The sequence below is a fragment of the Nanorana parkeri genome, unplaced genomic scaffold, assembly GCF_000935625.1.
Source record: "Nanorana parkeri isolate BGI_ZX_2015 unplaced genomic scaffold, ASM93562v1 scaffold618, whole genome shotgun sequence".
Taxonomy (NCBI): Eukaryota; Metazoa; Chordata; class Amphibia; order Anura; family Dicroglossidae; genus Nanorana; species Nanorana parkeri.
In genome coordinates this window covers 510,690-531,930 of record NW_017306886.1, presented here as the reverse complement: position 1 = coordinate 531,930, position 21,241 = coordinate 510,690, and the positions used below count along the sequence as shown (strand labels likewise).

At 38.6% G+C, this 21,241-nt stretch overlaps 1 protein-coding gene and 1 non-coding gene across 2 annotated transcripts in view; both read right to left on the bottom strand.

The window, feature by feature from the left end:
- GADL1 (glutamate decarboxylase like 1) overlaps positions 1–21,241 on the bottom strand; it is a 187,735-nt gene that overhangs the window by 5,866 nt on the left and 160,628 nt on the right. The gene's annotated exons all lie outside the window — the stretch shown is intronic.
- TRNAK-CUU lies at positions 4,086–4,158 on the bottom strand. Its single transcript has one exon. It is a non-coding gene; the product is annotated as a tRNA-Lys (tRNA).

Below are 21,241 nucleotides of genomic sequence, written 5' to 3'. Positions count from 1 at the left end.
TCTTTAGTAAATCAGCCGCATACCTTGTGCATTCTCTAGGTTAACTAAGGATTTAGTGACAACTTTCAGAGTCATTACTGAATCGCAATATTTGAAAAGCAGGATCTTTATCACATTTCCCTCAACACAATGGGGTTACATAGTTACATAGTATTTGAGGTTGAATAAAGACATTAGTCCATCAAGTCCAACCTATAGGATCTCATTCTTAGGTTACCTGTACCCCTGTATATTATGGTCCCTTAAGAAATCGTCCAAAAGTTTCTTGAACAATTCCACATTCTTTGCTGAAATCACCGCCTGTGGCAGTGAGTTCCAGACCCTAACCGATCTTACTGTGAAGAACCCCCTTCGCCCCTTGTGCTGGAATTTTGTTTCCACCAATTTTAGGTGGTCAGAATGACTCAGTATTGAAAACTGCTAGCCTACTATCATGTAGGGTTGATTTAATAAAGGCAAATAGGCTCTTCATTTGCAAGGGAATTTCCCCTTATATTAGTGAATGTGGTAAAAATTCACTATGCAAAGAATACCCAACTACATGTAAGTAAAATAGAAAACACAGTTTATTTGTCTGCCCATGATTGGATGATGGAAGTCATCAGAGCTTCACCTCATACACTAAGCTAAGGGAAAATTATTTTGCAAAGTGAACAGCCTATTTACTTTTAGTAAATCATCTCCAGTGTTTTTCTTTAAACTCTTAAAAATTTTTCACTTTTAGAACAGAAGCTTTTATTTTGATTTTTTTTAGTCTTGTAGATTCAAACTTAAATCATGCTGTGAGCAAACATATGTATGCGCTCTGAAGCCTGTTTACTAGATAGCATGTAATTATGATTACCAAGACTAATACATGTATTGGCAAGTGGATGATGTCAGAAGCCAAACATCTGAGGAATAAGAATGCAACATTAGATAGAGTCATTATCAAGTTGTTACATGAATGTGAGTATTTAACAAGACAGCAGATGCCGAAATAGCAAGCTGAGCACAATGGCTTATCTGTCCAGAATTCATATATTTCCTGTTAGTTTAAATGTTAAATGTGGTAGTTCTATATGGCTCTGTGGCCAATTGTACATTCAGAACTGTTTATAGCACAGGTACATACTGAATATATTAGTGTTAAAGTAAAAAAAAAAACTTGGTTTAAATGGTTAGATCCATCACGGTTTTTATTGCTGTCGTTTAGGAGCTATTGATAAAATATATAAGGTATTTTTTGTTTGTTTTGGCCAGTCGTCCCAGTGTTGTTACTTTTATACATGTGAGCTGACTGATGCTCAGGGCTCTCACTTTTTCTTCTGTGGAAGCCTGCTGCTGCATGAAGAAGATGACCGCTGACAGAACACTAAAAAATGTCAAAGTGTTGCCAGTTTGTTTTAGGTCGTTATCGAACATGCTATGTTCGAGTCGAACATAGGTTCGACTCGAACGCGAAGCTCATCCCTAGTCAGGAACTGACCTATTTTTAGATAGTAGCTTGGACGAGTAGGTCTTTTGTTTGTTTATGCTATGGACTTGCGATACAAAGCCCTCTTGCATTCAAAATTAGTTTGTTTGTTGCCCTACTGAAAAAAAGAGCAGGACTCTCCTTGAACTGTTCCTGAGTGTCCCTGTCTCATGCATGGTTTACCGCTGTTTGGTTATAGAGTCATTTGTATTATGTATGCTGCTCCCTCAAACAGATTCTGTATACATTGGATTATTCTCAAAACTGTTGCTATATATACTCAATTTACCTTAGTGAAAGCACATCAGTGTGTGTGATAAAACGGAAATCTCATCCTGGAATTTAAACATTGCCAGTCAGCTGGTAAGCCCTATGCTTATATTTTTTAGGATCATGTCAATCAAATCCATTGAGCAATTAAATAACACACAACAGCACATCAGTAAGTTGTCCTTACTTGTGTGCAGGGGAATTTAGTTCTGACTCCCTGAGCATGATATTTTCTAAAAAAAAAACAATATCCCAACCAAATTTAATCTGTTAAGTGGGTAATTTGTAAAGCCTAAAGAAAAAGTCTCATCACATATTACTTTCCACAGCTGAGTCTCGTAACTCCCACAGTATGTTGTTTCCCACCCATGCTTTTGTGTTTGGTAGAAACTGAGATACAAGCTTCACTCCTCTTCATTCCTGTGTATGATCTCAAACTCTTTAGTGACAGCTCCTATTTAACTGTGTCTGCAGTTTACAAATACAAAACAAGTCTCCCCTTCAAGCTTTTGTGCTTGTGCTGATTCTGGTAAGAGTGTGCCCCCTCTCTGCATTACTGTGACCTCACTTGTATCTGGAAAGTGCAGATATAGTAAGATAAGAGCTGTCAGTCTAGGGACTAGAGTAAGTGATTCCATGTTACTTGAACTAATGATATAATCCCATTCCAATGGCACCATGAACTAGAAGCAGAAGAACAAGTCAGTTATTGGATCTTCCTACGTTCCTTGTCCCTTCTGTGATAAACCTAAAGCAATTGTACATCCGTGAAGGAAAAGTATTGGGAGGGTAAAATGTACTCTTCCCTATACTTAGAGCTGGCATGTGCTACTGCAGGTGGTGGCACATGCTGGCTCTATAGATTGAGAGTTGAGTGATCACGAGCCACTCATCTCTCAGCTCACGGTCTTCTCCCTGCAGAGACTGATAGTCTCCGCTTCTCGTAGTAATTACCCCTCCCCTCTCTGTTCCTCCAGTGCTCATTGGAGGACAGGCAGGGTGGGGGGCAGGAACAGCTGACTGTGGCTCTAGAAAGGTAAAGCCAGCTGTCAATCAGGCAGGGGGTGGATCCCGACAATATTGTCAGGGTCATTTCTGGTTGCAGCCGTGCTCTGCACTGTCAGCAAATAACAGGAAGTAGTCTTTGAGATGCTGACTTTGGGTCACAGGAGTACATTAGTAAATGTTCACCTTTGACCCAAAAGAGGACTAAAGCCAAAAAAAGTTTGGTTTAAGTTCTCTTTTAAAGTTAAGTGGTTTAGGTAGATATCATGCAATTAGTTTGTGGCCAGGACCTAAGTATTGGACACCACACCCCTGAAAATAGTATTGATCACAAGGAGAAAAAAGATGGGGTTTTAATGGTGCCGAATGACAATTCCAAGGTAATTAAAGGTAAAAAATATATGTTTTATTAAATAGTGATTAAAAATGTTTTAATTAATAAAATTCATTCATGAAAAACCTCCAATCAGATATCTCCTGAGACTCACTCCACTACTGAAAAACCAAATCATAAATACATGATATAAAAAAAGCAATAAACATGATGACATAATTCAAAAGACAAAAATGATTGGTTCTTATAATATTCGGGGTGGAGGAGTCACGTAATTTCTCAACGTTTCACGCTAAAAAGCACTTCCTCAGGAGATGGAGGATATCAATTAAACAGGTTGACACATGTGCATTCGAACGGACCAATCTGGGCAGAACCCAAAATCAGGGGGAGAGAGAGGAATGAGGGCCCCTGCCCCACACACAGGCAGTAGGAGATGGGAGTCACAGAGTCAAAGGGAAAAAAGCCAACAACTGCTGCTTCCAGTATAGAGGAGCCCACCATAGCCAGAAATCGCCAAAAAGGGTCCCAATGCTCTACACCTTCCTGAGCCACCAGAATCCAACACAGCTACACCAGAGCCGCACAGTGGTTTAGGTAGATATGTTATAACTCTTAATAGCCCTTTTACAAAAAAGGGTATACACTTTCAAGTGTACGTAAACCCTAACAATGAGCTTCTCTTATTTGTTGCCTTTCAGTCTAGTTAATGCCATTGAAAGTGTTTTGTTATTTCTGATCAATAATTGAAAAAGTGCACTACTACAATAGACACTACTCATGTAAATTCAAGTACACAAAGAAAATACATTGAATTATTCAAGTAAAACTGTGCCATTTAAGTGTAAATTTAATTGTAAAACATTGCTTAAACACTATTCATAAATAATTATAATCCACTCAATAACTGGTTGTTTTATCTTTACATTTTGGTAACATTACAATTCTGAATAGTGCACAGAATAAAAAGTTAACTGCTTTTTCTGGTCGCGAGATAACAGAAAACTGTTATGAATGGTTATCCCAACGTGGGGCTCGAACCCACAACCCTGAGATTAAGAGTCCCATGCTCTACCGACTGAGCTAGCCAGGCCACTGAATAGTAGAATGCAAATGAACACTGGTAGAACCATCTCATTTCTTTTTATCAGCAGGATATTGTAAGTTGGTACAAAGTATATAATGTATCTTTAAAACATGCTAAAAAGATATCTTGGCTTTTTTGTGAGCTTGCATGCTGACATTTCACTTTAGAAGTTTGCAGTTGCTAAAAATTCCAACATGCTGTTCTGGGTAAAAGCACCATAATACTGTGATCATGACAATAATGGAGCAAAGCATTTTTTAAAAGAGGTTTCCCCTCTCAAGTATAATCCTGAGATTCCCTCAGAACTCCATTCACTTCACTTACCCTGTCTCTGTCTATAACCAATGTATTTCTAAAGATATCTAAAAGAACTACTTTATATACAGTAACTACTGGACAATGCAGAATGTTGATGTGAAGACATTGCAAGTCCAATCACATCCAACTCAATCAATTTCTTTAATCTAACATGATTGAACTCACACTAAGGGGGTTATTCACGAAGTCGAACTGAAGGTCTGCTGTACGGGCTATTCACTATTTTGCACCGGCGGTAGTTCCGCCACTGCGAAGGTATATACTTTGGCTCGACTGAGCTGAAGTGACAGCCGAAGCGGGGCAAATGGCCTGCCAAAGCCCTGCAAATGATACCTGGGCGCAGCCACGGAGAATAGGGACGAACGGCAGCAAGTGAGCTGCCGGAGCTTCGGTTCAGACGATCCAGATGTTGGATTGGCTGAGTCGAAGTCCTTCCAAAGGCAGCCGTACAGAGCCGATGTATGGCTGATTTCAACCGTTGTACGGCTGAAATCAGCCGTACAAGCCAGAAAGGAATAGCCGAACAGCGTTCGGCTCACTATACTTCAACTGGGTTGTTCACTCAGCTGCCGTCAGCAGCTTTGTGAATAGCCCCCTAAATCTTATTAATTATTATGTACTGCATACAGATTGGAACATTTTATATAAAATAATCATGGGGTCTTGAATACCTCCGAAGTTTAAACTGTTGCTGTAACCACTTAAAAGTGTTGGTCGCGGTTGGGCTCTTACTTATAGTCCATGTAAAACAACAAATGAACAGGGTGACAATGCTACTGAGTGATTTCACTGCAGATCGAACAGCATTGTCACCCTGTTAAAGGAAGTGGAAAAGTAATGGATCTGACAGGATTTACTGGTAATAAAACAACTTTACAGAGGGGAGACAGAAAAACACAAAATTACAATTAAAGTTCTGCTACTCTATCATCTGATTATGGGACAAAAGGTCAAAGGTGTTTAACTGTTGTGGGAAGCTTGACTCTGGATTTGAAGAATGGAAGCCTCTGCTGCCTGAGGTGGTTCTGAATCTGCTATATAAATTTGTGCTGTTAAAATGGCTAACAGGCTGACAGTTCCACTTTAAATTCCTGTCCTCGTCTGTTTAAACCCCTCCCTAAATTGATTACTCTGGCATATACCTACATAAACCATAACCATTTTTTTGTCAAATAAGTGTGAGGAACCATGGAAATCGGGATATTTATTTATTTATTGGTGCACATTTTGATTATTACAAGAGAAGGACAAGGAGGTATGAAAAACTTTTTTTTATTTTGCCTTGATATACACTTTAAAAAGAATATTGCAAATCGTCATTAACTCCTTTTTTGTCGACCCCTAACATCCAATCTAGTCTGTTACGGCACTGGATAGCCCCTTGGCAGTCCAAACATTTATATGCCTACAAAGATATTTCAGATAGGGTTACTAGAAGGTTGTTGCCTTTTGCTGCCCTCAAAGAGAAATTCGATCTGCCTTCCACGACCATGTTCCCATACCTACAAATTAAACATTTAGCCCAAAATATCACTAACAATCTAGTATTCAATCCAAGAACCCGCTTTGAATCAATATGTGTTACTTCTCCTTCCTCTAAGGGTATGATCTCAGCTCTTTATCAAATGTAATTCCAACTTGTGAATGTAACTTTTGAAAATAAAGAAAATGTTATTCATAAAAAAAAAAGAATATTGCAATGGTAGCTGCTGCTTTTATTTAAGTTAATCCTAAATTTAGTATTCATTATACAGAATCTTCTTTGCTCTTTTGGTCTTTTTATAAATTGCTGCAGTCTTTCAGAATTTAGCATACCCTAAATGAGTATAGCTGTAAATCCTCTGACACCAAAATGGCAGCAGCAGTGCGAGGAATGACAGGAGGAGATTACTAAAGACACTTTAGGTGGCTGAATTGATGTATTAAAGCAAAAGACATATTAGATTGCTGAATTATATAAATAAAGCTACAAAAGGAAGCATTATTTTATACGTAGGTTATCATCAGTACAAAACATGTTTTAAAAAAATGGTGAACTGCATGAAAGGAAGTAAAGTCAAGTCATGTTTCTAACCTAATTTTTTTTATTTCCCTTTTTAGTTACCTGTTTCTATTACATGTAATCTTCTTTTGCATTACGTTTCGCTTGCTTGGCCCCTGGTGCACTTAATGCACACTGCTCATGTGAATTCAAGTACACTCTTGACCACAAACAAAACACATTGCTATTGTTCAAGTAAAACTGTGCCATTTAAGTGTGGATTAAATTGTAATAAGAACACAACAGGGAAGGTTAAAGTCTTCCATTTCTTGCACAATCACACCTCGCTTTAGCAGATAACAGTATAATGATCCAATTTATTCTATCAGCACTGTACCGAATTTTCTGCCTTGTAAGGAAATTTAAGTTGATCCCAAGTTGTCTGAATGGTTTCCAGAGATATTCCTGTTCACTTTGTATGTTGCAATACTGCTTTTATAATGAGCCATATGGAGCATCCTTTCTAACTGATACTACCGTAAAAAGCTGGTCTGTGCCAGGCAATATTTAACATATTTGTTTGTCTGGAACAACTTGGAAGCAGAGAAAACTCTAAATGTTGTAGAGATTGAAGAGCCATATGTGATCTCATTAAGTCATAGAAGTTTCTAAAGAAGGGTTAGAATGTCTGTGTATAATGCATGCCACATATTCTTAACACATTTATGTAATTGTGTTTTTGTCACAGGGAGATATCCTCTTAGACTTGAAAAGGATCCATCTTGTCGCTAGCACAGAAATGGGTTTGTTACAGTAAGAATGAACATATCTTATATGTTCTGCCAAAGGAGGTAGACCAACAATACAAGTGAAATAAATGTGAGGTTCTATTAGAATCATCTCTCCAGTTATAATTAGTGGGAATTATCAGTGGAGTGATTAATTTGAAAAATGAATATGACACACATTAGTTAATGTTAACCACTTGCTGACCGGGGTATTAAACCCCCTTCCTGTCCAGGCCATTTTTCAGTATTCAGCGCTGCAGTACTTTGACTGACATTTATTCCGTCATGCAATGCAGTACTGAAATTAATTTTATACCATTTTTTATCGACAGATAGAGCTTTCTTTTGGTGGTATTTAATCACCACTGGGGTTTTTATGTTTTACTATATAATGAAAAAAACTAAAATGTTGAAAAAAACAGGTTTTCCCTACTTTATGTTATAAAACATTTATCAGCACCAAAGTTTTTAGTAAAATATAAAATATGGGGTCATGTCGGGTAAATAGACACCAAACATGTAAAGCTTTAAAATTGCATGCGCCTGTGAAATCGCGAAAAAAATTCCATGCCTAAAATTGTCCACAGGCGACACTTTAAAAGTTTTTACCGCTCATCAATTTAGTGTTATCAGTGATTGATGGCCCTACAATTATTGCCCAAACTCAGATGTTTGCGGAGATATGTAACATCTGTGGCGCAATGGTTGTTTTCGCATTTAGATGCATATTTTCGTTTATAAATAAGTGCGTGCACGTGGGGGCGGGGGACTTCAAACTTTTTTGGTGTTTTTTTTTATTTTTTTATGTGGGACTTTTTTTTTTTAAACGTTATTTTTTTTTTTACACTTAATTTGATTGCTATCAAATAGGGGGATAACAAGCCCCCTATGTGATGGCCAATATACATTGACAGGTATTCTTTATGGAGACATCAGGAAACATCTCTTGATAACTGGCAGCGATGGGGAGGGGGGACCGCATTGCACAGTCATACAAGCTTGTATATAACAGCCAGTAACGGCTGTTTAGATTCTCGGCGGGTCCCTATTCGACCAGAGGTCACTGCATTCAATATCAATACAAAACCTTTATTGCACAGACATACAACATAAATCATAATAGTCCCATAAATACCCGAATACCTCCTTCAGTAGGAATAAAAAAATATGATGGGTACATCAAATTAATATTTTCAAAGACTTTGTTAATGCCAATCTTGTTACTTTTAGTATTCACGGACAGAACACAGTGTGTATAACAACGTTGTTTTTTTTGTTGTTTTTTTTTTTACTCCTACTGGGGGAGGTCTTTGAGTATTTATGGGACTGTTGTGATTTCTGTTGTATGTCTGTGCAATAAAGGTATGAAATTGTTTTTTAATCCGGTGACCTCTTTTTTCTCTTATTTTTGTTCTCAGTACACTTATCAGCCTAGGACAAGAAATGTGTTTCTGGCAGGATCATCAGATGAAAGTAAAGGAGAAAAAAGCTTGAAAAAAATAAGCAAATGCAGCCCAAACATCTGAGTAACAGTAAGCTGCAATAAATCAAAATGTGTTGATATTTTTAGTTTAGAAATACTTTAAATTCTAGGTATGGGAAGCATAGACATACCTCATCCACCACAGGTTTCCTTAGCAACCTACCAGAGGATACTGGCTAGCTGCAATATTTTAAAATATTTGTTCATCTAGCCCCATTTACTAATACATAGTAGATATGCACAAATAAAAAGCCAATTTACTGGACCCAACCTGAAAGTTTATTTCCTTTTTTCTTTTTGTCAGTCAACCACCACTTCCCCCCTATAATTTGCAAAAAAAACATACAATAAGGGTGTAAAGTGGCTGACATGCAACCATCTCAAACACTAATAAAAGAAGGCGCATACCCCTGACAAAGTCACACATTGACATAATGCCCATAGATTGGGTAGAGCTGAAGAGCGCACTGTGCAGGCAAGAACGCTGTGCAGAGTACTGATATATTCTCGCTATAACATATGCGGCCAATTCCTATTTCAAGTGTCATTACACGGCGCCCAGCTTCCTGATCAGCCGGGAAGCCGGCTCCATGCTCCCCCTCGTCATCAGGTGATGGAGAGAAGTCAAGCAAGCCAGGGGTAAAAGCTAGGTGGTCAGCACGGTACAAAGGCAGCAGGCAGTGGCAGAGTCCAGGAACAAGCAGAAGTAAAGGCAGGCAGCAGTCAACCGTAGTCAAAGCAATACGTGTCAAGGCAACAGGTGATCAAGCTTAGCAGAAATACAGGACACAGGAACATAAGCTGAAAGACCATTCAGCACTAATCAATGAAACAGTCCAGTTTATATAGGGTCATCAATCAGAGGAGGACTTGTCACTTCCTGTGCGCCACATTAGCACGTCTGTTATGTTGTGTCTGCATGCGCACCAGCGCATGCTTTCCAATAGTACGGAAAGCTGAGGCCCGTGCATGCGCCATGGCGCGTGACCTCCCAGCTATAGCCTTACATTGCCTCTTAAATACAAGGGAAGAATATACCCCCTCCAGTGTGGACCATAGGAGCACTGCTTCCCCTTAAATCCTCCTGCCATTAGAGTAACAAAACAGCACAACTGCAGCAGTATGTGACATCATACCAGCATAATTCCCCTTTCTTTTTTAGCATGAAAGTTGTGCAATACAGAATAGGAGATTATGATTGAGGGATCTTACCTGATGACTAAATTTGTTGAGGCCGGCTGTCTTCGAAACACCCTGAGCTGAGTCATTCTTATCCCCTTACTGGACCTGACATTTATATTATTAAAAGTCTATAGATTGTATAATCAGAGAAAATTGGTACCTATTGTATCTGGTACCTAGATGTGATGAGGATTGAGGGTATGTGTATAGAGATTGTATTCTTGAAAAATATTTTTTAATACACCAAAGTGGTTTTGTAATGCAATTAAATTATATTTTTCATAACTAATATATGTGTATTAAAAATCATATTTCTTTGAAATGTGGGTAAATATTAACATTGTGTTAGCACCTTTAAAGTCCTCTTTCCTTTTAGAGATCATGTTTTGATCTCGTATATAATTGAGACGTGGAACTTAAATGGCTTTATCAGTCCAGTTCTTTCTTGCAATCTTGAAATCTAAACTGCTACAACAAATATTCACTATATGTGCATTTCACAGACCAGCTAAGACTTTTTACTTTGCTAAAATTAATTTAAGAGGAATGTTCTCTACTCTCCAGATACCATTATTATTGTTGGCAGGATCACCCTTTTCAGTATCGGGAAATGAAGGTGTTCCTGCCAACAAAATGCAGTTACTGCCTTCAGAATAATGTTTCTTTTGTAGGAAATGCATTTCCACTCTGGATCATAATTCTCCTGTGGACATTTGGCTGAATGAAGTTATCTTGTGCTTCAGGCATGTCTAGTACGAGGCCAACAAAACTATTAATTCTGGTTCAGACGATGAATGCTGAATTTAACTTGTCTTGCATAACAATATCAATGCAATTTTTTTTAATACAAATTACATTGGTGCTTAATGAAACTGAGAGAAATTGGCATGTACAATACAATGGTTCTAATTGTCATTAAGTTTTCTTATTCCTGTATGAAGTAGAATAGAGTTCTGTTCATGTATGTTATGATTTTTGTAGACCTGAACCCACTAAAGGATTTTCGCCCATATCTGCAAATTTTTAATACAAGCCTTTGCTGATGAAAATTTTAATACATTTAAAATCTTAATAGGTTGCAAAGATATTTAAGGATTCTTGACATATATTTCTGATTGCCAACACAGATATTTGCTCTACAAAATTTTTATGATATACCAGTCGCTATTGATTTGATTTATACAAGTTGTTCTTAAACCTTTTTCACATGGGTCTCATCTTCTGGTTCTTTAATAGCACTTCCTTGCTCATACACTGTCCCTTAATCAGGCTAAGAATTGCATACAGGATAGACATTCTTAATAGCAGAAATGCATTATTAGGCAAAAATTGGCATCATAAATGACTAAGGAGTCTATTTATAACCAATTCACAGAGCCATTGACGGTTCTAATTTTTCTCAATGTTTGTTCTACATGAATAGGGACAACAACTAATGCTCTTAGATATACAGTATTTTTTCAGGTCAAATGTATGTAATGTAATGTAATACCGCATTTTAACCACTAGATAAAGCTGAGGATAATAGGAAATACGTATTTATTTCCAATACTCTTCAACTCCATCTGGTAGCCATAATGCAGTACTGTAGAGTCAGTAGAATATTTTGCTGGTTTATTTCTAAGAAAAAAAACACACCCTACTGTTGTTTTCTTTATCACACCCTACCTGTTGTCTCCCTGTGAAACTGCTGCCTAGTTAGAACTGATTATGTACTGCACTTGGAGTCATTTCAATACGTATTGCTTTTTTTCCTGCTAAAAAAAAACACTCCAATCTTGATTTCCTGTAAACCTGCTTGTTTTCTCTCTGTAAAACTGTGGCCTATTAAAAGCTGTTTACATACTGTGCAAGGAGACAGTACAATATTTATGGCTATTGTCTCTGAAATAATACACTATTATTCAATAATATGCCTGGTCTCTATCAGGGTTCCACCCTGACTTAACCGGTTTGTAGCATTCTGGCTTGGCTACCATTTCACCCACCTATGATTTCTGCTTTGTCTGAGCAGACTGCTCAATGCTCCCAGGCTCCTTCTTATGGCCAGAGAGGGAGCATCATCTGAGAGAGGCAGATGGGAGTTTCCTGTCTCTGTGTGATAATGTCACTCCACTCACTATTTAAACCACTCAGTCCAGTCTGACCTTGCCCTTTCGTGGGCCAGTGTCTTCCAGCTGCTCAGTGTATCCTGATTCCATGTATGACCCGATCCTGGCTGATGTTCTCCTCTGGTTCCTGCTCCTGGCTTGTTCCTAACAATGCTAATTTCTGTGTTCCTGACCTTGCTTGTTTGACTACCCACTCCGGCTCCTGACCTTGACTTCCTGTTTATGATTTTTGCTTGCTCCTGTGGACACTTTTCCTAATAAAGTATTTTTAACTAGCACCTTATGATTGTCTGGTTTTCGATGTGCTCTGACAGTCTCTCCCTGGTAAATTCCAGACTAATAAAGCTACTCATGTATTCCTCATCCACTTTACAATATTTCTAGCTATTCTTAATAATATACTGTACTTTTTAGTACCTAATACAGTCTGCATACATTTTTTATCTTAAATTGCTGTTTGCTAAAGTAACTTACATAGTGTTAATCAAGTATGTATAATATTTCTGGTTATTGATATCTGCTTGATATACTATGCTTCGTCTCTTTCTTTAGAAATTGTGGCCTAATAAAGCTGCCTACATACTGTGTATCAACTATATAATATTTCTGGCTATTTTAAGATTTTTTTTAAATTCAACATTGGATATATATTTTTATTTGATGGCTTCAATTAGAATAATATCTTAATTGATCTGCTTTACAACTCTGTTGTATGTAGTAATTGTATTATATGTTGTTGTGTGCTGCATTGCACAGAATAGTGCATGCACCTTTTTTGGTGCATTTTGGTGCATTAGACAGCCCATTTAAATGAATAAATTAAATACTGTGTATTAAAATGCATAGCAATAGTGTAAATCCAGCCTTAAACAATTGTTTTGGGTGAAAGGACCATTTAAAATATATCTAAACCCAGGAACAAAAATGTTATATATTGCAGCTTCTAATATATTTCTGTTTTCCAATTCTTTAAAGGAGACGTATTGGGAGAGTAAAATACTGTATACTCCTTCCATTACTTAGAGTGGAGTGGGACACTGCAGCTGTCACACTCCAACTCTATATACCAATTGTTCAGCTCACAGTTTTCTCCCTGCAGAGAACAATGACGGTCAGTCACCGCTCCTTGCAGGGCTTCCCCCATACTACACTGGAGAGAAAGACAGTGTAGGGACAGGCACAGCTGGCTCTGACTCAAAATCATTCCCAGATGCAGCTCAGCTCTGAACTGTGAACATATAGGGGGCAGCAGCCCGCTATATGCTGCCTTTGGGTCACAGGAGTACATTATTAAATGTACACCTGTGACCCAAAAGACCCAATAGAGAATAAAGCTAAAAAAGGTTTGGATTTACTTCTCTTTGAATACAGTGATCATCTTCTGATTCTGGCAGTAACAAACTTCCTGTCCTAGGGTGACAACGCATTGTACTGTATGTGTGGAGGAGCACTGTTGTCCCCTGTACAAGACAACCACCACCCCCTTTCTTCTCCATCAAATAAGGGGGTGTTCTGTAGTCTTTAGAGAGTACTGGGAATAATACTAACTGGGATAACAGTGCAGCACAGGAAGTTCAGATCTCTGGATTTTTGTCAGGATCAACAGGTATTTTTTTGCTAATCTTTTAAATGATATATTAACAAGACCATAAGGGATTAGATGTAAGACGTTAATTGTTTAAGTTTACATACCTGCTAAATGTCAGTCAAAATGTGTAAAGCTAACACACTCTCTCTGAAAAGATGTTTCCACTTGCTTGTCCACGTGTAGAGGAAATACACATATTTATATATGGTGTGTTTATTAGTATGCTAGTTGAAACAAGTTTAAAGTTCAGCTGAGAGTAGATAGATTATACTGTTAAATTGTAATTTTAGATTGCTGTTGGCTACCTCTCACTACTGTGTTTGAAAACATATTTCAAGGTTAAGTAAGGATATTGTCTGGAATGTTGCAGCCTTCCCACTTTTATTTAATCCATACTTACCTAATAAAGCATAGACTGTTTCCAGGCAAACTGGCAAACCTATATAATGATCCGTACACTTCAGTTACATCAGTGGAGCAGATGGAAAAAGTAAAATCTTCCAGTTTTATAACAGAAGAAACTATTTCAAAGTTTCTAGTAAGGCTTCCTCCTTTTCATCCACAGAAAAGAGTTACATTCAAAACATTATATTCAAGATATAACATCAGGATTTCTAAGGAGTTCAGCAACCATAAAAATGCATAAAGCCGCAGGCTGAGTACACATCCTTTTCATTCATTGAGTAACACAGATAGATAGATAGATAATTAAGTTATACTGCTGTCTACAGGAACATTTGGACATTGGCAAACAAAAAAAACAGTGACCAGCTTGGTATAACACCTCCTACTCCCAGCAAGCCTCAGTTTTTTTTTTACTAGTGACCTAGAAGAATGGACCTCTTTTCTCTACTATGAAACGTTTAATTGTTTTCACTAGATATTTTTTTTCTCAAGATAATTTTTTTTTCAATTATGATTTTGTTAAATGCTGCTTGAGCTAATCTGTGTATACACTTTATGACAGAGGTTTTTTTTAATGTTTTTTGCACCCATGATAAAATCCAAATTTTAGGCCTGAAAATTACTTCAACCCCCCCCCTCCCCCCATACACACACACACACACACACACACACATTATATATTTTCTGAAACCAAGACCTTGTAGAATAAAATGTTGGCAGTTTACAATTTTTATGTTGCACGATATTAGCGAAATATATTATCAAACCCCAAAATGTAGTGAAAAATGCCCCTAAATGCCCCAAAACACAATTAAATACCCATTTATTAAATAAAATATAAAAGATGAGGTTACGACGAGTAAATAGATACCCAACATGCCCAGGATACAAATTGTGTGCGTCTGTGAAACTGCAACAAATTTCAGTACCCCAAAAAATCCATAGATGATGTTTTAAAAGCCCCCACAGGTCATCAGTTTAGCAATACGCATAAATATTGGCCTTAGAATTATTGTTCTCACTCCGGCGTGCTCAGCGATACCCAACATGTGTAGCGCGATCGTCATTTTCATACATAGGTGCACCCGACGCGTGTTTACATGAAGACACCCATGCTTGAGGGGGCGGGGACTTTAAAATAATGTATCATTTAATGTTAATTTTAAAAACTGTGTTTTGTTTTTTTTACTTTAATTGCTATCACATGGGGGGCTTACAAACACCCCATGTGATAGCAGATTGGCAGTGACAGGCACTCTTTAAGGTGATATTGGGGGTACAAAAGACCCCTAGTATCAGGGATACCAGGACAGGTCACCCCACACCTGCGCAGGTACCCACACAGGCAGACCAAACACGCGTGACCACTCAGGACAAGGCAGAATGTATTATATACCGTTTTAATATGCCAACCAGAATAATACAAACAGAAACAAGTCTTAACAACCAACTACATCTAAACAACACCACATGCAAGAAGAAACAGGCAAGCACACCCAGGGAGCAAAGCAAAACACCAGGGGGACTAAGGGACGAAAGGTCAGGGTACAAGGAGCTAACAGGACTCAGGAACATAAACAGGTCACGGTTCTGGACAACAAGCAGGGAACATACACAGGATACAGGACTCGGGAACAGCAGCAGGTTACAGGACAGGGGACTCAGGCTTATCAGGAAACAGTAAACAATACTGAGCCACAGACCTTACTGCAGGGAGGGCTTAAGTAACCTCCCAGGGAGCACCAGATGGTGGATGATTGGTGGCAGCTGGGAGACACCTGCAGGTGAGCACTGGAGTTGCAGTTTCCAGCACCACCCAGTGGAGGTCTGGTACCTAGCAATACCTGGCTGCCTGGAGACCCCCGCAGGTGAGTACGCAAACTGCAGGGCTTAGCTCCAGCGCCACCTGGAGGCGCTCTGGATCCTAACACCTAGTGTCACCTTTACACTAGAAATAAGCTATTGAAGTGCAGATCGCACTTCAATAGCTTATTCATGGGCTTCAGGAGCCCAGTACTGACAGCTATGGGACCGGAAGTGATGTAATCTGCGTCGCTCCTGGTCCCATAGTATGGGGAGGGGATCGGCGAACGGATATTCGCTGATATCTTCCCAAGCTTCCCCCCCAACACCAGAGAAGCCGGTCCCAGGCCCGTAAGAGGGGCAACAAAGCCCGGGAAACACGTCGGGGTTGTCGGGCAAGGGGGGGGGGGGCGGCCCGTTTACCGGCCCGGAGAAGCGATCAGGCGACAGCTGAGTCTCCTAATTGCTTCTATTGTAAAGACAACAGTCGGATTTACAAGTTTAAACAGAGTCCCGGCGTCTTTGGCCGCCGGGAGTCTGTTTAAACGGGCCTGGTGCCAGTGACGTACTATGGATGTCACTGGTCACTAAGGGGTTATATAGCTATGCGGAATGCACATCCTCAGACCCCTCTAGATGGATGACTGTGGGACCTGCCTCCAATGTGACCTTCTGGCACTGGGATCTGTTTCGGGCACTTTCCAGATCTATGTGTACTGTGTCAGTCACAAAGTGCTTTCCAGGCCCAGAGAAGTTGCACGGCCTCTGTTGTGACAAAGTCTCAAATGACCCATTATTGAGTAAGATATGTGAGCTGAGCACAGGATGTTACATTTATTACAACCATGCGGGCCATTATTAAATGGTGAGGAATTGAGTGCTCTGTCACTAGATGGAGTGTCCTGTGCACACACTTTTTCTGCCATTCCCACCACTGCTTCTTATAGCAAGAGACATGCAATTTCACCAGAATTTGTCCCTTCTGCCACCTATAGTGACTTGGTAGCCTCTGGCCATTTACAGAAAACCTTTTTGGCTCTTATTGACATGCTGCATACCAACTTAAAGATAAAGATGCAATCTGTCTAGGATTTCTTAGAGGACCAAAAATCAAGACCACTAAAACTTTTCCAAACATTTTGTGGTCCAATACTGGTTTGAAGAGGCCTTTATTAAGAAGTGGACTTTTCCTGCAGTTGATCGATTGAAGGCACTTTACAATACTTTGTGTTTCCTGGCAGGCCCTGCATTGCAACCTGCCATGGGTACGTTGCAACTTTGTCAAATATTAGGGAAAAATAAAAAACATATAGCAGGTTTATTCCACACTGATCCTATATTTGTAGATGGTTCGGAGCTCATGGCAACAGCCCTGCACTAGATAGACATGTAGATGGGTTACTGAATGCTTCCTGTCTTATTTCCTGTATGAGTCTCCTATCAGTAACCAGTGGAAAACTCAGGTGCTTGAAATTTAGGTCAGAAGAGCAGACATTTAAAAAGTGTTTGCTGTACATGCCCTTTTAGAATGAACATCTCTTTGGAGCTGCCTTAAACACCCTCATCAAGGATATTATTTAAAGGAGAACTAAGGGGTGAGTGAATTACACTCATCCCCATAGTTAGAACTGACATTTAAACTGTCACACGTCAGCTCTTATGATCGGGAAGTGAGTGAAAACATACCACCACTCGCTCACTTCACAATCATCTCCCTGCAGGGAGTGGTGACTGTCAGTCACCACTCCCCACAGGGATTCCCCCTTTCCTGCTGAGGGGGAGGGGACGGGCATAGCTGGCTCTTCCTCTAGATAGGCAGAGCCCGCTTTCAATCAGCCATTGGGGTGGATCTTGACAGCAATAGCCCGCTATATACTGAGTTCAGTGTCAGTACATGTCCGCTTGTGACCCTAATGAGAACTATGGGGAAAAAAAGGTTACCCCATAGTTCTCTTTAAAGGTAAGTACACCTCTTCAGAAAAATAAGTTTAGGCATCATGCTGAGAAAAATCACACTTCTTCTGAGGCATAAAAAGAGTTCCTTTCTTCACTCCCAGATTTCAGCCTCCATGACAAAACCCAAACAAGGAGCCCTGTATTATTGCAAACCCTTGGCCCCATATCCCCAAACCTGCACACAGGTTCCCTTTAGCATGACAGGGCACCACCACTTTCCAAACTGCACGGACGTCTGTTAGCCTTTGCTGACATTTGGGCAGACAACATCCCAGATGCCTAAGTATTGGAGGTGGCATCAACGTGCTACAAGCTATATGAGAAATCACTGACAAAGTGGGAACTGTAACTAAGTCACCTAAAATGCATTATGCTAGATACCAAAACCCATCCCCACAGATTCTGGAAACCAGTGTCCAATATAGTTTTTTCAACTTTAACCCTCAAGGGTTGAAGGAGGTTACAGTGTAAATCAAATCAATCAAATCTAGCAACAAAACCCTGGTTTTATCTCATTATATGTTGAGGGATTTTTCATTTACTTTTTAAATACAGTGGGGGGAATTTATTAAAACAAGAGAAGACGAAATCTGGAGCAGATTTGCACTGCAACCAATCAGCTTCTATCTCTCATTTTCAAATCTCAACAGAGCAAACTGAAGAGAGATGCTGATTGCTGTACATGCCCTTGCCATGGGCAACTGCTCCAGTTTCGGTCTGCTCCACGTTTTGATAAATTCCCAGTGTTTGTCTTTCTTTATGTATAACTTGGATCATGCTAAACAGATTAGGACCCCAAAGACAACTTTATCAGTACATTAAAGAACAGTGTACAATGAACCTGCTCCCAAATAACCCATGTCATCTTTTATGGTATTTAGTGTGGTGGAAAAAGTTGGTTGACTTTTGTACAGTGCTGACATTTTAAAAACCGTACTTTCTTTTTCCAGGGTTAAAAAGTTTGACGTCTAGCAGTGTGTAAAAGGTAATGTGCAATGCTTTTCTTCCTCCTGGTCATGTCTTCGCTACTGCACAACATATGGATGTGGCTAAGGAGTCATATTGGTACTTTGTAGCAACTCTTTGGAGGCTGTCATTACACTCATACTACGGACCTCCATTCTCTCTCCCAGAGTGTCAAACCCAACATTCTGGTTATATTTCTGTTGGTTTTATACATGGGAAACAATAATCAGTGTCTGATTAGGTGAACATGAATATTTAGTAGTTGCTTAGTTAAAAATGCCTCACATAAAGGTTATTTTTCTACCTGAAAGTTAATTGTGAAGAAATGGTTTTGATTATTTTACATAGAAGCTAATTTCTAATCACTGGATATCAGATGTAATATGACAAATAAATCACCTAAGTGAAAAATAAAATGCCACAAAGTGAAGAGATTTTTCCCCAACATACCTATGGCTTTTCTCTCTATTACCTTTTTAAAGATCCCCAGGCTTTTTATTAGAACTTTAACAAGTGAAGTTAGAAGGTGAAAAAGTGAAGTTACAATATAACAGCATAAAAAAAACTTTTAGTTCTAGACTATATCTTCATCAGCAACTGGCAGACAGAGCTCTCATGCTTACTGTATTTTGTGTTTGATGCTAAAATGTTTTATTATGAAACGATATGCATTTTATTTTTACATTACTATGTATAAATAACAATATAATAATAATAAAAATAATAATAATATCAACACAATTTTAACAAGTCTCCAGCTATTTTTCACTCTGATATTTTGTAAAGTGCATGTGCAGTTTGTGTAGTTCTGACTTGTGAGCAGCATCAGAAAGTGATGCTCTAGATTCCAACACCATCTAGTGAAAGCATTTCGAAACTGCATGCAATTTCCATATGTATTCTATAAAATCAAAGTTTAAAAGTTACCGCAAATCTAGTATTAATACAAGTATTTTTTAAAAATCAGTTTATTTGTAAGTGATTAAGCAGGGAATATTACTGATTCACACCCCCCCCCCTCCCAATGCTTAAACTATAAATCTTTATGCAGGCAGAAAACCTTGCTTTATTTGCCTAGACATACAGAGAAGACCCAGAGACGTTAAAGACACATGTCATGTGAGAAGGCCGCTCACTGTATAATGGTCAAAGGACTATTTTACTTTATAATATATTGGTGACTAGTGGAATATATGCTATGATAACAGCTAGTTAATATATCATAATGGTGGCTGGAGAGTATACTGTGTGGTATAACTGGCTGGAGGATTATAAAGTATATTGTAGTGTTTTGTTTTTTCTATAGAGACTTCTGCACTCGATTACTCTCAAAAACTGGACGTTCCTCCTTATAGCTGCTCACTTAAATTGGCTGCATGAGCCTTTGAATGATATATTGTAGTGTTGTCTGAAGGATTATGATCTTTTCAAATATTGTATACTGTAATAGTAGCTTGAGGTTCATAAGTTATAATTGTGGGCTGTGCGTTATAATTTACATCATAATATGTAACCACTGATTTTCATATAGTTTTTACTTGTGAATGGCAATTACAGTCTAATAATGAAATGAATAATATGTCTGCCCCTACTTCAATATATGAGTTTCATCCAAGCTACCAACCCTTTAGGTTTTTACCAAATGAGCCTTTCTTGTGCCTAAACAAGTCTTCTATGGGTTTCAAATGGTCAGAAAAATTCAAATATAACATTCAGTAAATGACAAAGCTACAAAGGAGCTCAGTTCAGTCAAGTGACATGAAAAAAAATCCTTGAATTTAAGATGTAGTTTACAATCTGTCTGTACTAAAGTCCCAGTTTATAATTTATTTAGCTTTTGTTTTTTTATATTACACTTCTAGATTAGTCGCCCTCGTACATGAGGAGACATTGATTGCATTGGTTGCAAAGATTCAGTCCTGCCATTCGTAAAAAGGAATGCATTTGTAATTCAGTTAAATCAGTTTTCTAATCTAGACAGCACAGGCAGGTTCTGATCTTTCATTTAATTACTGCAGCATATGCAAAACACTTGGGCAAGGACTACCACAACCCAGTGAAGGGTCAGCAAAGGCACATCACAATATGTGCTGAGCTGAGGTCTGCAATGTGTTCAAAAACAAGTAAACACCAGCCAACTACCCCAACAACAACAAAAAAGAAATGTTTTATTGGTGAAAATATGATTTAGAAGGATTAAAAAAGGTCAAGAAGTAGGCAAGCCATTTTGAATATTCTACTCAAGGTAAAAAATAAAAAGCCCAGAAACTGTTGGTCAGGCTTCTCGGGGCACAAAGTTCAGTCCATAATTCAGTTCCATATGCCAGTACAGGACAATGTATGTACAATGCATTGAACTGCCATTCTTTAAGATCTACTATCTAGGAACTTTTTACTCCCCTAATTCTAACTTTCTACTTTTTAGATGTCATGTCAGAAAAGGACATGACATCTAAATTGACATCTAAATTTATTTTTTTGAGTTAATATATTTTTATTTCAAAATAC